The following is a 15768-nucleotide window of genomic DNA, read 5'->3' as shown; positions in this document are numbered from 1 at the left end:
AACCAGCCATGTACTACTAGCAACAAAGATGTTCCAAAGAACCAGGGGCAAAAAACTGTCATGTAAAATAAATTTTAAAAAGCCCTGTTCTTACTAAGCCAGGACTTGGACATCTGTGGAAATGGCCTTAAAGTTAACAAGGAGTGGGATTGTGCATGTGGGAGAAAGGCAAACTGTGTATTCGATAGAAGATCTCTGTTCCAAAAGAGACTCTATGTGCAGGATTCTGTGGAGAACCATAAAAATCTTGAACTCCTTAGAATTCAATACCTACAGCACAAGCAAGTGTCAGGAATAGTATAGAAACTGAGGCAGAAAAATAAGTAAAAGTTATTAGATTTATTTAGATTTGTTTTTCAGATAATTAAGATAAAATTGAATACTTGTTTCCCTGTGTTTTGGGTTCCTCGATTAGATAGTTTTTCCTTATTTCCAGTTATATATTTAGCAAATTAGAAAAGAAGGTCAATGGACCAACCTTTATGCAGCTAAAGGGGTGCCCACACCCACTCAGCTAAGCAGTAAGCTTACATGGAGATATGAGCTCAAGGCTTTGTTTCACTTGGAATTCAGAAAGAAAGAAAATGCAGCTGAAGAAGGTGTGATCCCTGACCACCCAAAGGGGTTCCAGTCACCTCATCAGGCAGACGGTGAATCTTTGGGGGTGTTATCTGGATGGCTGTGATTTTGGTTGGCCTGATCACACATGTATTCTCCCAAATAAATTCTCTGCCTTAACAGATGGGCTGTAATCTGCTCATTCTTTTAAAGTCTCACACCTCACTTTTTGAGTGAGGGTAATGGTACCTTGCCTGCTCCAACTATATTCTGGCAGAAGCAAACAGTGAATGAGCAGCCCTACAAAATAAACTTTCTGGGACAGTATGTGCTTAATCAATTGGGGTTTCTGAAGACACTGGACCTAATCCCACACTATGTGGTCTCAGACCCCAGAAAAAAGTGCCATATAGAGGTCTTCCCTAATTATCTGGTAAGACCACTACCAAAAACAAAGACTTGTGATTTCAGGGGAATGGAAGTAACCACAGCTGAACTCCATAAGCCAGCACACTGAAATACTAGATTTAATGGAACCAGAGAGAGTTTGGGAGAAGAGACTAGACGGGTTAGAAGTTACTATCACTACAAGATTTATTGGATGATTTGGACAAAAACAAATTTACGATCAGTCCTAGTCTGAGCACACTGCTAAAGTGCTATGCAAAATATTATCCTTGGAGAAAGACAAGACTTACTTGTTTACTGAAGATCTTTGGGAATGAGTCTTCCCAGCGAGAAGAATGCATTCATTTTTGATGAGAAACAAATAATTTGCTCAGTTTGCAAAGGATTCTACAAATGACTTCAGCCTGCTCCTACAATTTTGCTGAGCACGTCCTAAGAAAACAGAGAGCAACATAATTGCTTCTGCAACTGCCTGCAAAAGAGGAAAGACAGAAAAGAGCACAGAGCATCACAGGGGACCATCAGGGCAAAGGTGCCTCTGAGACAGCTATTGTTTCAAGTAGAAAAGTTGGCAAGTGCTTGATTTCTGTTACCATGAGGGCCTGAATGTTGGCTGTTTGGCTTAAGCTAGCGTAAGAGGAACAATCAGTAAAGGCTTGTACCTAAAATTTCTGCAGAATCAACAACCTCACCACCCGAGCTCTAAGCAGCTTTCATGTTGCAGCAAATGTCCCATGGCAAATCACTTTGATAGCACCAGTATTTCCTTTCTCATTGACCTAGCTGCCCTGTGTTTCAACACCTCTCCCTGTTACCAGGGCTAGGAATTAAAACTGAGGAGAGTAACGTCTTTTTCCTTGGCTTTGTTTCTGGGGAAAAGAAGTGGGTAAACACACAAGGGGAACTCCTGTGATTTGTCCTTTTTGAGAGAGAGACTCCCCAGTGTCAATTCCACGTGCAACTTTTCACACGATGAATAACAGGTGGGACAGACTGATTTTCACAGTTTCTTTGAGGTGGGATAACATGTTCTTACCAACTCGAATTTGAGTTCGCTCATTTGCAGAGCTGAAGAGTTTGCCATCTAGATGGGTAAAAAGGAAAAGAGGAACGGAGGGAATAATCTCCGCCATGACAGAGCTGTGTCTTGGAAGGTCGCACAGGATTTTTTCCCAGTTCACCCTTCCCTTCTTTGACACCAAAACTAAAAGCAGGAATACAAAATTCAAACATTTTTGTCTCTCAGCTACATAATCTAAATAATTAAGGTACCTAAAGCACTTGATTCCCATGTAAAACTGATCTTCTGATAATTTCTATAGAGAACTCATGCATCATGATTACTGAAGTACCTACATCCAATGCATTATTCATGGCCACAAAGTACACATACCATCTTACTCTCAAATGACCCTCATTATTTGGGACATTCCTCATTTTAGATTCACATTCATCTCTATCCCATACTGAGGTTACCATCTGGTCATTTTTTTCTTTACTCACTCAGCCTGTTACTTTTATATAAAACTCATTTAAAGCTGAGCACTAACCAATTCTCTCAAATAACTTCCATAAATAAAAATAAATATACTGTTTGTGATCACAAAGGAGAGGAAATCGGTCGGCATTTAAAGATCCTACAGCACTTTTAGAATGAAGCCAAGGTTAATATAATCGGTATTTGTTTCTCTAATAAATCTTCCCATTAATTTTTGATGTTCATAACAAACAAAGCAAAAATGAGATCCACTAATAAGATATATCAAAATATAGATAAATGTACACATGCAAACTTTAATCTCCCAATACACAAAGGTGAACGAATCATTAGCCAAGAAAATTATAAAGAACAAATGACATGAAACTAAACACATCTAGCTATTTGAGACAAGAACGTAGAATAGACGATACAGTATTTGTAAGTCAAAGCCACTGTCAACAGCATCATCTAGGGGATTACGCACAAGGGAGGACCACACTAGAGATTTATTTAACTACTCCAGATAAAATTCTCAGCTTACTTAATCTTTTATATTTATTTTTTTCCTAAAGAAGTCAGTGCATCCACAGCAGCAGAGCTGGGACAACACTATCGGTTATTATTCACCTTGACTGGAGGAATCCATTTGCTCACACTGCATTTCTGTCCCTTTTGGTTCAATCTGTTTGATTTTTTTAGCAACTTTCTAGCAATCTGCTTGCAGGCAGGACTAGTAAACCAGGACCACAGAAGAAAGAGAAACAGATTGTTAGTAAAGGAACAGTCACAAGCAGAAAGATGGAAGATACAGAGCTCAAAAACAGTCTTTCTCTTCCTTACAAGAGCTCCTACTCATGAGAGAAACCCCATCAAACTGCACCATGTACACGAGGTGTATTTTTGCATCTGACTTTAAAGTTTTAACATACCCATATCTTGTGTAAACTGAGGTAGAAAGTTGAGTGAATTGCTGAGTCACACGAAATTTTCTATAAGGGTTGAGAAAGGATTTAATGAATTTAAGCAGGGGGTTGAGGTGGAAATTTTAGAATTTTGGTGACAAAGAGGCACAGATGTTACAGCTTCCAGGATTTTGCTCCTCCACTGCAGCTAAACATCCTTTTTTATAGCTGTGCTTTCCTATTAAAAAATTCAATGGTCAGGAGAGATTTTCTTCCTTGCTACCTGTGTGTATTCTGGAATTTGATATCAGTTGAACCATCAGACTTTCTGACAATTAAATTTTTTCCAAAACTGCGTGTTAATTTGCCTTTGCTTTTCTTAAAATGTCCATATAATGTATCAAGGCTGAAATATTTTAATCACAGTTTTAAAAGTGTATTAAAATCTTGTCTTGCTTATGCCTTTATACCATCACTTCTGCAATAATACCAGCTCCTTCAAAGAGAAGATATTTCCTCCATAGAAGTGAGAGTTGTCTAATACCATCTATGATGACCAGTCCTACCTGCCAGGTACTCTGGAAGTATATGAGAGGTGTGGAGCTTCAGCCTCAACAATCACTGCTGAATTTCACCACAAGAATCACCACTTGCCAGATAAAAGCCTGAAAATGGACAAAAAAGCGGAGCGTAAGCACTAACTACGATTAATGCTGAGAACTGGAGCGTTATTTGAATCAACCAATTTGAGGTTTTGCTTTTTGCTAAATTCAAGAAATTTTTGTGAAAGGTAAGTCTTAAAGGACAATTTTCAACCAATTTCAATGAATATTTCTTTAGAAATGGTTTCTTTTCAGTAGCTCTACAATTTATGGCTGGATTCTTGCATGTACTCCATCACTGCCTCCTGCAGCATAATTCATCTTTTGTCTCTGCAAAATTATGAATGAGTGTTTTGGTCTCCTTGCTCTTGCCTTTGCCCTTCCCATTCTCCCCTGCTAGAATCCTCAATATTGTTCAGCACTTGAAGTTCAAACTCCTCTTACTGTTATGAGGAATATTATTAAGAGCTTTGACTGGGATTCCTACTTTAGATTTCTCAGTTCGATTAATAGAAAATAATCACTCTCACACTCTCCCTCTCTGGTGATTTGGTTAATTAACTGGTAGAAGCAGCACAAATAATTTCTACACTAGTGTACTTATTGTTTTAAAAATTATGTGAAAATTAGTCCCTTACTAGATGATTAGGTTTTTAGATCTGCTAATGAACAACAATAGTCTGCCATTGCCATCTTTTAATTTACTTTTAATCACCAGCTAAGTAACAAAGAAGTGTCTTTTAAAATAATTAAGACTACATATCAGGTCTCTGTAGGATGTCAACAATAAAGGGGTTAATGATGCATCCAGTCATCATGGAAACAATCAAAAAATGTCTTGCTTTAAACAATGTAATACAACTGTCGCTATCTAAATGTATCTGTGCCAGAAAATTCCCACAGCTTTACAACATTTTTCTTCCAGTAGAGATCACAAACACACATACACACACAAATGATGGAAATCACCTACATAACAGGGCAAAGATTTAAATTAAAGTATCTGTGAAGAGAAACCACTTTCCTCTGACTAGACAGAACTCTCTCAGTATAGTCTGACCTCAACTGCAACAACACGTCAGAATAAAAGATGCCTAACCAAATATAGCACTTGGAGGCATATAACCCCTTTTTCTCTCATAGTATTAACATCTTCCTGCACTTACCTTTAGATATTTAAAAATGAAAATTTGAACAACTGAAAATTAGGTTCCTAAATCTTTATTCCAGAGAGGTTTCATAAAGTCTCTATGACACATAAGAACAAACCTATTTTGAGTTGCAATAGGGTAATAATTTTGCTTTGAATGTATTAACTTTTTCGTAGCAGTTTTGTGGATGCATACCATCTGTATATTTCCTGCCATAAAAATAACCCATCATAATTCTAAGACAGGGTGCTTATTGATTTGTTTTACACAAATCAGGCATAAAAGCTGTGTGTGTGTGTGTGCATGTGCGTGCATCTCCTTCGACCAAGCATCAAAGGATGTGGACAAAAGGGAGACTAAATGAGGATGTCCTTTTGTTGAAAAATTAAAAAAAAAAAAAAGGATACAGATAAAAACTACTCCACTGAAACGTCAATATTGCTAGAGTGTGAGCGACTAACAAATATTCAGAGGTTCTGGAAGGGAGCGGCAGGTACTGCACTTAAAATTACCAAAACGTCTGTAGTATTTTGAGTTGTATCCCACTGAACAGTAAATGCAGCAGAAAGCTCGCTTTAATTCTTGACAAAGAAAGTAAATTGTCCTAAAAATTCTCTATTGTGAAGCATCCAAAACATGTATTGTCTCTCCAGGGAGCTACTACAATCTAATGCATGTGCTCCATTTTGAAAAGTGCCTTTTCAAGCAGCACATGTTTTGGCCCATGGGAGTGCAGTATGTAGAGCACTGTTAGGAGACTGGTAGAAGGCCATCTGTGCTCTGGTTGAAAAGACTTTAGTTAATGTGGGAAAAAAACCATATAATTGCTCTCTTCACAGCTTCTATTTTCATTTGGAGAATGGCATATGAAAATAATGTAAAAATGAGAGCTGTCAATGGCCAAAAAGGTAACTTCATCCACCTTCTTATCGGTACAAGATTCTCAGCCATATGCTTGGGGCAACAGTGAATAACAGGAGTTAGAGAGATTACGTGCTCTTGCCAGGTACACCTTTCACACCATCTACAATACCAGTCACATCACACCCTCTCTTTCCGTCCGTCCATCCGTCCTTCCTTCCTTGCAGAGTTTTGCTCATTTTACACGCAGTATAAAATCTTGATGGTAACAGATACCCATGACTGTCTATGTTTGTACTATGTCTAAAAAAATAGGCTGAATATTGCACAGTCTCTCCAGAAACCATAGTAATAGTAACAAATACAATAATCACATTGACCAGACCAGTTGAAACTAGTTGTGGAGGTCCCAAATGGTGTGGCAGCTTATTCCCTACTGTAATACTCAACTGAATTTTACATTCACTGTTCCCATTGTTTTCTCACTTTCATCTCGTTAACTCTAATTAACGCTCTTTTAACCATTTTCAGTAATCCTCTACCTTGTTTTGTTTTTCCATTCTCTAAAGACTGTTAAATTGCCCATGCACAATACTGGAGTTAAACTGATGTTAATTTTTAACCAGCTATTTGTAGAGCATCCCAAACGCAATCTGTAGTGTGTAAGAGAAAGAGCTTCACCTATTTGTGACTTGATGACTCCATGTACCCAAACAAACGTTACAGCCACTTCTCAGCCACACTGCTCTATAAAATCCTTGTCTACTATCACCAGAAGCTTTCAGCCTGCTACAGATTCCAGTGTTACAGAGTTCTGGTTTTTCTTCACCACACTTCAAGTTTTCCTAATCACTATTATCATTATTTCTATTCTTTGAAGCCTCACATGGTCATACTGTATTGCCTTATGACATATCAACCATACAAAATATGTCATCATTTTCTTGTTTAATAGCTTCAGTATTGAATGAAGCCTCTTTAAAGGAAACTGCTCAGCAATTCTAGAAAATCAAACTGCTTATTAGGAGTTATAATAGGCATTCAAGACGCTATTTTAAGCATCGCCTTTGAAAATCTTGACTCAGATGCTTGTTTTATAAACATGAGATTACAACTATGGAACAATATACATGGTAATGCTTGAAAATGGAAGCTTTTTGAAAACTTTTTAACAAATACTGTGTCAAAAAATCTAGAGCAAAACTGTACCTAATTTGTAGGCTGGTTTGCAGGATAAAACAGGTAATTCAAAGAGGTTTGCAATGCACATTTCAGATAAAGATAGCTATTATTTAAAATGTAATGAAATACTCAGGGTTTTTTTTTTGTTATATTTTGGTCTATACGTACTTTTCGAAATACAAATATAGTTAAACTTGAAAGATGAAAAAAGATGAAAAACTTGTATACAAACCCCTGCAATGAAGAGATTGACTCTTCTCAGCTCTCTGTGACACATCTATTTTCTTCACAGACTTCAACAAGTAAAAAATGTCAAGTTTGCAATTATGTGTATTTTGTCACCTTGCAACACACAGGGTACAATTCTGAGTATCTTATACTGGGATGTCTGAGGAATTTTTTCCTTGTTTTAACATTAATTAGTATCATTATGGTTATGACCCATTAACTTTGCCCATGGGGACACTCCACAGGCAGTCTGTGTGGCTGATGAAAGGACGCGTAAATGCAGAAGCACATTGTCCACCATACGCACAAGGTCCTCTGCTTTTCATTCTCCTGTAACAAAATGGCTCATGTGTATTCAGGAGACTTCAAAAGTGCAGCCAAAAAGACTGAGACTCAGAGTGGTCCTTTTATGTCTTTGATGTACAAAGCAAATCAGCCTGAACTCATCGGAGACTACTGATGACAGGGGCTGGGCTAATCTTCAAATGATCAAAGCATTCAAAGTCAGTGACATTTGCAAGGAAATTAATGATTCCTCCATAAAGGTTTTAACCATCCTATAAACAGGATAAATGTAGAAATCCTTAGATGGATGGTACCATTAAGTACAGCAAATGTTACTGAAAATAATCACAATGGTGGCTCATTTATTAAGAAACTGTTCCCCACATTCATTTACATTCCACTGAACAGATTGTATGAAAACTGGTTTTTTTTCAGTCTGGTTAACGTTCTCTGAAATGAGAAATTACACACTGAAAAGCAGTACTTTGTGTGTGTCATGTCACAGCATTACAAGGGATCATTATCCAATCTTTGAGACGCAGAATTATTACAGATTTATCAATTGTTTCTACTGATGTAAAAGGTCTGACAATGGCACAACGTGCTTGACTAACAAGAACTACTATAATGAAGTTAAATGCTTTAACTTGTTTAATGATTCTGGTGGCAATTATTACTTATCTGGGACCAGAGAAGAAATTGTAAAATACGCTGTTATCCTTGATACAATTGGAGGTTAAAGGGTCAAACTGTAAATTCAAGGCTGGCATTTGCTTTTTAGAAAAGATTTGTTAGCGTTGTTAAATATGCTGAAGTCACATTTGTACTGGCAGAAGATAAAGCAACCAATCAAGCTTTTTCAGTGGAGTGTCTCTCCCTGCCTTTGTACCAGGTTGCTTTATTTAATAACAGCGACACGGTATGTGAATTATTAGGCTGACTAAGTAGTTTTAAGAGTATTTTATCTTTTACTGTGTAGCCTCAAGAAATTCTCATATCAAAAGAAAATGTAGGCGAACAATTGCTGTCACTGTAATTAAGCATGATTTTGACATGTGGGCAAAAGAGAAGCAAAAGGAATAATTGGGAAACATTTTGCCCACCTCTACTTAGAACCAATGTTGCTTATATTAGTGGAATGGCTTGCTTTCAAATTTAAATGCACGCAACTATGAAAAGCAGACTAGAAATTATTTGTTGACATATGGAAGCATCAGGAGTATAAATCAGTTGGTGATTTTTGATACACAGTTTAAGACAATCCTATGGGTTTAGTCAAATACGCTCTACTAATATGGAAGTAGTCACCACAGACGACATCCATCTAATTTTTAATTTTTTTACTGGTTACCATTAAGCAAATTTTTTAAAAATACTTCTGTCACAGATTGTTTAACTATTTAGGCTCTGTCCTGTTAGAAAAACAAGAGTTCTGCCATTAGAAAAGATGGAATTTCTGGAGGTTTTCAAATGTGTCTCTTTCTAATGTTCACATTTATATGGTAAGAGAGCATGGAAGGACATCCCGTAAGAGCGGACTGCTTAGTCAGCAAGCTGGTCTTCAGCAGGCTTTATTTACCCTATCTTTCAGTGTCTATGGGGGCTGTATCAGCATTTACGTGGAACATACACATTTCAAAATCCCCCTATGTGCTGAATTAATTTTGAATGGATGGATTTCAGTCTATTGCATCAACCCATACTTATAATTCTGGAATCCAAGAATTAAATTGATTTAAGACTATGTTAAGCACAACAGAACATGATATTCTGTCTAAAGCATCTGAAATTTTCACAATTGTTCAACACCAAAGAGTTCTGTAAATAGACCCTTGAAAAGTGAATAGATTTTTATGCCATACTGCTATTCTGTGAGTCTAACCACAAGTGTTAAGACAAAATCCTTAATAACTTTACTTGCACTCAAATAAGCTGCTCTGGTTTCAGGACAGTTAGGCTCATGAGTTTTTGCCCCTGTGTGCTCATTTCCACATCATATTAGGATTTACTTTTTTTCTCACAGATCTGATCAGTAGCTTGGTTTGGTCAGAATCAGAGGAACAAAAGATAATTTAGTCTGGAAGGGACCTCAGGAGGTCTGTAATCCAACCTTTTGCTCAAAGAAGGGAGAGCTCTGAGGTGAGACCAGGTTGCTCTAGGTTTATCCAGTCTGATCTTGAAAACCTTCAAGAACAGAGACTGCCCAACCAATCTGTTGGGCAACCTCACATCCTCAGGATGTCAAAGCTGTGTCTTTTTTTCCAACCTGAACTTCTCCTGTTTCAGTTTATGCCCATTATTACTCGATCTTCCACCAAGCACCACTGTGAAGATGACCTCCTCACAGGTACCAGCAGGCTGCTAGCTGATCTCCCCCAAAGCTGTGTCTTCTCCAGGCTCCTAGCTCTCTCAACCCATCATTGTAGGGCAAGTGCTCCAGCCCCCTGACCATCTTGGCGGCCCTCTGATGAACTTGCTCCAGTTTATCAACACCTTTCCTGTACTGAGAGAGCCCCTGGCATCAGTCCTTGTTGAATTTCTTTAGGTCTCAGTTGCTCATTCCTCCAGCCTGTTTAGGTCTGTCTGCACAGCACCTCTGTCCTCAAGCGTATCCTTCCCCTCATTTTGGTGTCATCTAGAAACTTGAGAGCGCATTCTCTCATCTCCTCCAAGTCAATGAAATGAAAATGACAGAAGCCAGATTAAAAAAAAATAATATTAGAGGATTTTTTTAATCCCAGATCTTTTTGTCAGACTCAGTTTAAGGAGGATCAGGAGATCTGACAGAGAAGTAGCATTCAATATGGAGTAGAAACAACAGGCACAGGGGAACAACCTTTCCCTGTGCTCAACTGCAGCATCTAGTTTGTCTTTGAAATCATCACTATCCTGTTCCTTGGTATAAGGCAGTAGAGAACAAGGGGGCTGCAAAACATAATAAGAACACGGTTGTGATACAGAGGCAGATTCCTCAAACTGTTACCCTCCTAATACAGCAAAGTCTTCCCACAACTTTCAATGCACCTGCTAGAACTTCTCCTCCAACGAATCCATGGCTCTTTTCTTTCACACTTCTGTTTTTCTTCAAAGGTTGATTAAAGAAAAAAATATTATTCTGAAACGTCATACTGACTCCAACTGTACATACACATATGTTTGCAAGGCTCAGAAACTGAGAAATCTGACTGGTATTTAACAGAACTCTCAAGATCTTTGCTCAGCTTGGAGTGACGTCTTGGTGCCTTTCTGCTTCCTGAACCCAGCTGTTGTAATTCCAGATTAGGCAAACAGTGCTTTGTTTCACTTTAAATTGCAGTGAAAGTACAACTGTCCTGGTTTACTTGCACTCAAAAGACTGAAAAAGATTTTTTTTTCCATTTTTCTGGAGGAAAAAATTAACCATCAACAAATGAAAAGGAGCAACAGAAAGGAAGTGCCTAAGCAATTTCAGCTGTGAACTATGCTGGAGTTCTAATTGTAATTATCAGTATTAAGAAAAATAAAAACGAAAAACTGAGAAAAGTTTTTTCACAGTCAGCACCAAATCAGGAAATGGTACGGCAGTGTCAAATTTGGAAAGCTTCATACCTTTTGCAGTATTACTTCAATTCTGTTTACTCACTACACCAAGGTGTAAAATTTGCATCTACACACATCCCATCAGTCTTTTTTATTCTTTTTAATAACTAAAACAATACAAATAACTATACTTCCATCAATGAAAAGAACATAATCTGTTTTTCCAGTTACGAGATGGGTTGCTATATCTGCACCAGAAAGAGAACCTGGGCGTGAACCTGTTTCACGCCTACCATTCTCTCCTGGCTTCAGCTCTTGCCTCTTCTGTTTCTACATTTCAGTGATGTTGGTTCTCCTCTGTTGAGTCTGATTTTATTTAACTCTGCTTTTCTGCAGTTACAAGCTTCCTTTCCGTTGTTTATGGAAATATGTGAAATCTGTCTATAATATTCTGTTCAGTGTGACTGATACACTTCAACACTGTAATTTACCAAAGAAAATGTCAGTTTTAAATATAGAAAATAAATATGTTTGATGTTAAGTTTAGAGTACGAATGAGACAGGTGGAATTCCTAGCACTTGTGACTCTCACCCAGGTGATCTTGCCAGAAAGAAATCTGCATGAAGTAGAGAGCACAGGCATGTATACAGTTGTGGGGTTTCTGTTCTGTTTTGTTTTGCAACTGGAAAATAGAGAAAATTAAGCTTAAGCTTAGTTAGTTGCAGTAAACTAATATAAAGGTGTTTCTGTATTTGTTTGCTACATAGTAACTTAGCACTATTGGTGACTTGCGTATGTCACTGAATTGGAAAAAAAAGGAATATGAAATGTAATTAGCCAGACTAAATCACCAATTGCAATACTTTCAACAATCCAAGAAATTATTTGCTGAAGAAATATGTAAAAAAACTAAAACAATTATATTTGAGGATTTTGCATCCATTCACTTTTGTAAGTACAGCCAGAAAACAAAGTGAATGGGAACCAAATTATTCGTGGAAATTATTCATTCAGCTGTCGCCTTACTATTTTCTTCCCTTTAAATCTTAAATACAGTTGATTTCATCCTAGAAATGGAATTAACACCACAGCCATTCAGTAAAAAATCTCAGTGATAACTAAAGGAAAAACAATCACCTTCCAATGGCTTCATGAAAGAGTAAAGGTTTCTTTTGTTCTCGTGTCAAGCTTTGCATGAAGACAGAAACTAATTCTGTTTGTGTGGAGTTGGGAAGCTACAATTCAGATATTTTTTGTAGCACTTGCTCATTGTATTGAAAGAGAAAAGAATTTTAAAAGGTTTGCTTAACACCAACGTTACTTCAAGAAGAAAATTTGCAACCAATGACTTCCCACGTGCTGCTAACCGAGCCTTCACGTGTGCTTACCAAAAAAACCTGTTTCTAACTTCATAGGTAAGTAGTTGGTAATGCTTGGGCCACAGCAACATTTAAATGAAAACCACTGTTTTGTACAATCTGTTCCAGTACACATATGCCAGGCATTCCAGGACCACCTCTACTGACCTCAGCACGCCTCTGGGCTTGATCTGAGAAACACAGAACACACCCACTGCAGGATACGCTGTTAGGGGATCTCCACTGAGCCTTCCCCCTGTCCATAAGATTAGAATTCAAGCTGGGGCAGGGTTCAGGTTTGGGGTTTTGGCTTTTTTTTACTGAAGTGATTCATATGATAAATGGAAGCAAAATTTCATGTGAACCAGAATGGTTTATGAATTTTTATTTAACATATCATATCATAAAAAGGAAACCCACGTGAAAATATTCTGAAACAATGCTGGCATGCTTAAATATATATTATTAGTATTAAATGATCCCCCAAGCCCCCAAATTTTTGCAAGCTAGCAAAAAAAGTATGATTTACATCACTACCTTTCCTATGGTTTACTTCAGCCCCAGAACTCAAAAACCTATAAGCACATTTAAGGTGCAAGATGTTGCTCTTTGTTATGTATTCAAACTGACAAATTATTCTATAGCGTTCTCCAGTTTTATAACATTAAGCACTTAATCAGTAAAATCCAGCTCTTTCCAGAAATTAGAGGCCTCTAATCTTGATTTCTTTTAAATGTCATTCCTGTATGAAATATCCCTATTCACTGACAAGTCATTGAGAACTCTTATCAGATAAGGGAAGTAGAGACTTTCAAGCTGGCTGCTCCTTTCACAAGGGATATTGTCATATGTCATATTTTTATTAAACGTTCTTTGATGTTTATGCTTGGAGGAAATTCTTCTTTGAGGAGGATTTAGTTTGTTCCTGATTTAAAAATCCATTACTGACTATTCAGTATTTTTCATATATTCTACTTCGTTTAAACTCTCCAGAAAGAAGTCTGGGATGTTACCTTTATTTTGTCAGCACGGTAGGAAATCTCTTTTTAATGTTGAGAGTGAATTGTGACCTGCCCTATTACTGAAGATGTGTGTTTGCAGCTATGAAAACAGACAGGGTTATCAGTGACTTTCCTTGTTTTTGAAGACTTTACAAAGAAAGGTTACTGTTATTTTCCTAACAAATAAGCTCATGTGTGTATCCCTTATGAAAGTCTTTATCTTAGGCACAGAAGAAGTCAATGTTGAAGTGACTTAAAGTAAAATTATCAGATATTTACATGTTAAAGATGCTTTTGGGCTTGTAGAGAGCTTTCGTAATTTGTGGTGTACGATACCTCCTGCTGAACATCCTATTAGTCCTTTCTCTTTATTTTTAGAAAACCTGGCCCTTCATCCTATTTTCAAGGGATTTTAGCTCACAGGAGCCTAACGGCATGTTTACAGCATGCAGTGGAACTCCAGTTTGAGGAGCTGTAAGATCGCAAATAGGGCCTGGTGTGTGCTGTGTTGACCAATGGTTTTGGTTCTAACATTACCTTGCAGAGTCAGCTTAGCTGACTGTACCAACTGATGATTCATGTTTGGTGTTACTTCTATTTGAGGCTATATAACTGTTTCTGATAATGTCAGTCTAGATTTTCAAAATAATTGAGAGAGAGAATTCCCAAATGTGTTTAATGTATGACTCTGATTTGAATACAAAAGAACTTAGTTCTCATATAGCCAATTAAATGCCTAAGAAGATATTCAAAAGAGCTTGGGTTCTGAGCCATTTTGAAAACATGGTCTCAGCTGTCAAGTATTAAGTTATACAAGATATACAGACCTAAAGAATTTCATTGATCTCAATTTTGTGGGTATCCAGCAGAAGAGAAATAGGGTCTGAAATATCTAAGGCCCAAATCAGAGAGTACAGTGAAGTAAACAATAATTTTACATGATCTTCCTTTCAGCATTTACCAGCTCATACATTTGAATTTAGAGTTTGGAATTTTAGGATCTTAATATTGGTCACGAATGCCAGCTCCACCCCTGACATCCACCAAGTCATTCAATCCATTTATGTATCAGATCCTGCTCTGTAGAATGAGAAAGTATGTCCTCTGCATCGTAAAAAATTGTGAGGACAACTCAGTAATGACTGTGATGCTCCCAGTGTATAGGGAAACAGATAAGCACCTAATACATTACTACTTGCTTTTTATCTCTCACTTTACTCTCTTATTTTAATTTTTTTCCTCAAGTTTCCTGTCATCCACACTGTTCCTTCCTTCCTTTTTTTCATCCATCAATACTTTGCCTCCCATATACTCTTTCCTATGTACCCTCACATGCACATCAGGGTAAGGATAAACTTAACAGCCAAACCTAGATACCGATATTTCCCATTACTAACAATACAGTCATGCCATTCCTTCCCATCTCGTTCCTTCCCTTGTCTGTATTTTGAATTTGCATACATTTTGGTATCAAATGATGAGATAGCAGGTGCTGCATGGGGACTTTAAAGCTTAGTCTAAACTCAAACCATTCAGTCATGACCTGGCCCACCAGAATACCTGCTGAAAATGTGCTACTAATGACACTGCTATGCAGTGCTACTTCTGAGATCTATGATTCAAACAGTAATGGAAGAAATGGAAAGATGAAGCATCCACAGGTTTTGAAACATTCACAGCTCTCTGTTGTTGCTAGTCAACATTAGGGGGGTTCTGGCATCCCTGTAGTGCACAGAGAGAGAGATCCACCTAGTGACTGATTCATCTACAACAAGACTTGTGCAGTACGTTAACATCATGCAGCACAATCTATGCTTATGAGCATGCCAGAGAGAAGCACGATTCTGTTTGTACTCAAATAAAGAATCCTTTATACATACCACCTCCTTTTTATTTTGATTCTCCCATTAACCTCATTAATTAGATTGTGATCCTGGTTATCACGGTTGTTTGATATGGGACATTTGATATGTGCCCCTTTGCTGATTGTGACAGTTAGCTGAAGACCTGAGCCAGGTCTCTCCTCTAGCAGCATATGACTCTCTTTTACATTTTCTTTCCAGCTTGTAATAGGACGAAGATGCTCCCAACCCCACCCCTTGATGCCCTGTACAAATAGGTTTATTGCAAACATGAAGCAAATCATGAACACAGGAAGAAAAGCACATGACAATAGAACCCATCCCTCATTTCAGCTCATTTTTACACTAAATGACCAAATGAAATGATGAA

General features: G+C 37.6%; 1 protein-coding gene across 1 annotated transcript in view; it reads right to left on the bottom strand.

Annotated features, from left to right (window-relative positions):
* TENM2 (teneurin transmembrane protein 2) overlaps positions 1-15768 on the bottom strand; it is a 1855021-nt gene that overhangs the window by 1593340 nt on the left and 245913 nt on the right. Inside the window, exon 3 of the mRNA XM_054217271.1 lies at positions 3915-4013. The gene's annotated coding sequence lies outside the window, so the exon portion shown is untranslated. The remainder of the gene's footprint in view (positions 1-3914; positions 4014-15768) is intronic.

The sequence above is a fragment of the Rissa tridactyla genome, chromosome 11, assembly GCF_028500815.1.
Source record: "Rissa tridactyla isolate bRisTri1 chromosome 11, bRisTri1.patW.cur.20221130, whole genome shotgun sequence".
Taxonomy (NCBI): domain Eukaryota; kingdom Metazoa; phylum Chordata; class Aves; order Charadriiformes; family Laridae; genus Rissa; species Rissa tridactyla.
The sequence above is the reverse complement of the archived record's forward strand: the minus strand, read 5'-3'. Positions and strand labels throughout refer to the sequence as shown.